The sequence below is a fragment of the Palaemon carinicauda genome, chromosome 1 (assembly GCF_036898095.1).
Source record: "Palaemon carinicauda isolate YSFRI2023 chromosome 1, ASM3689809v2, whole genome shotgun sequence".
NCBI classification, from domain to species: Eukaryota; Metazoa; Arthropoda; class Malacostraca; order Decapoda; family Palaemonidae; genus Palaemon; species Palaemon carinicauda.
The window spans coordinates 197,924,659-197,927,158 of NC_090725.1; the positions used below are offsets into that span (position 1 = coordinate 197,924,659).

The 2,500-nt window shown below is 30.3% G+C and overlaps 1 protein-coding gene across 1 annotated transcript in view; it reads left to right on the forward strand.

The window, feature by feature from the left end:
* LOC137653399 (uncharacterized) overlaps positions 1 to 2,500 on the forward strand; it is a 382,980-nt gene that overhangs the window by 324,801 nt on the left and 55,679 nt on the right. The window contains exons 3-4 of the mRNA XM_068386750.1: positions 1 to 99; positions 1,706 to 1,881. The exon at positions 1 to 99 is cut by the window's left edge and continues 47 nt beyond it. The gene's annotated coding sequence lies outside the window, so the exon portion shown is untranslated. The remainder of the gene's footprint in view (positions 100 to 1,705; positions 1,882 to 2,500) is intronic.

Below are 2,500 nucleotides of genomic sequence, written 5' to 3' on the forward strand. Positions count from 1 at the left end.
TTCATCCCGTCCGGAAAACCGATACAGCCAAGTATCATTGCCAGGCTTCCAGTGTTGTTGGCAATCCGCCTCCTGTTACGACGAAATTGATAGTTACACGTAAGTTATTTGTATTATTTTTTCTATACCCCTCTCTTCCTAATAGATAATATTATATATTTCATCATGGTTTTAATGTTAACTGTAATAGGCATAACGGTACGGATATCAAAAGAGTTATTGGACTCGTATCAGAGCATTATTACTAATAAACCTCCATAATCCAAATGAAAAACACATTTGTTTGATGTTGTAAATTACTAATTTCTGTTATGCCTGATGAATCTTAATGAATCATTGATGAACAAGACGGAGGTGCTTTGATGTACCTGCCCCAAACAACATTAGTCTATCACATGTATAAAATGTTTTGTTTGTGTGTGTGTTTTTTTTTCTTTCTTTCTTTCTTTCTTTTGGAATGGAAGGAATAATTTCTTTTCAGGGAAAATTTTCTTCTTAATTATTTAAGCGTTGATAGTACATATCGTACTGGAATAGCTATTAACTAATAATCAAAAATGAGGCCTTGTTAAATACTCCAAGCAGTATCTGACTATGGCAATTACGTACACTGTTTATTCTATGGTGTTGATTTTGTTGTCTTACTGCTAGTTCTGTATGACATTCCATGGAATAGGAAAGGGTCTTTAATAGCAGAAATGGTGGCAAACAAGTCTCCTTGTAACCGGCTATACAACGGTATAATTAAATGTTCTGAAAATGTAACATAACATAATGGAAATACCAATTGCAATCTTGACCTTTTCTTAGAAGAAAGTGTCCAGTAAAGGTTTAAAGGTCCCTCATGAACGAAAGTAATGAACAGGAGAACGTCCACATATAATCAGCGCCCAAGGCCTCTCTTCATCAAGCAATGGTTGCTTATGACTCAGCAGGAGAACTATAGGACACCCCCCCCCCCCCACCAGCCCTACCTCATAAGAATATAATGCTTGAGCTCTTCCCGAATCCCTGTCCAAGAGATTGCCACAAGGGATGATTCTAATAAGCTACTTCAAAATTACTTTTAGTAAATTAAGTATTTGATTTAGATTATTTTTACAACATTGACAGCTTTATGAAATTTTATTGATATCTCAAAAGTAATTGTTAAATAGTAGTTCACAATAATGTGAAATATGATAAATTACTTTGAATAATTCATGAATAAGATGGCCGTATCTTATCTTAACCATTTTAGATACGCTGAAATAAATATCGACAAAAAAAAGTCCTTAAAACCGAAAGTATCTGTCCTTTTTTATAGAGAGGACAGAATTGTATCTTTCATGGTGAAATATAATAGGTTTAGTATCCGTGCATTATTGAGCTAAGAAAATCAATTTTGCATATATATTATTTCACAACATTACATTCATTATTTACATGTCAAAATTTCTTATCGTACATTGTCTTGTTTTGTTATCATCTATGGTATTAATGTCATTATCATTATCAATATTGTTTTCCAGATTTATCATTATTATTATTATTATTATTATTATTATTATTATTATTATTATTATTATTATTATTATAATAATAATAATAATAATAATAATAATAATAATAATAATAATAATGAGTCTGTTATTTTTATACATGTTAGTCTGTATTTTTAGATACCAATATTGTTATAAACAAGACGCCCTTTTATTTTCTGCAGAAGCGCCTACCGAAAAGAAAGATGTCAGGGGAAGTGGTACTTTTTGGGCTGCTGTGGGATCGACGGGGCGACTTGAATGTCGAGTTAGGGCAGCTCCCCGACCCACTTTCGAATGGACCACGAGGGAAGGGGTTCAGCTAAAGACAAGCGAAAAATATACCGTACTGGCACCTAAGGTAACCCTTGTTTTTATAAAGCTTTTTCTTTATTCATTGGTTCGCTTAGCATGCAGTGAATGAGAGACAATTTTTTTCTGCAAACATACATATTTCAATCAATTAATCATTATTTTATGAATATATCAATACACCTAACTTTTATAGAAATTCATTTAATCTATGTATATTGTATACAAAAGTTATTATATTATTACTACATATTTAAATGAGTTTTTTATGAATTTATTCACTCAGTTTTTATATAGCGAATGCTATTATATTGCTGACAAATAACATCAAGAAACGTAGTAAAACTTTTTTTTTATATAATACAGAATATATTCCTTTTCTGTGATCTTTTCATGTGTGTAAATATATATATATATATATATATATATATATATATATATATATATATATATATATATATATATATATATATATATATATATATATAGTATTCAGTTCTAACCTTAGATTACAGAAACCGGATATTTCATGAAATATGTACATGCTGAGATGTTTTTTTCACTTTTATAGGAATGTAATCCTATTATAGATAAAGATATCTGCTGTATCGGTTCCTTCCCCAGATCGTGTTCGTGCTTAGATATTCTGCATTCTTTGTTATCAAAAT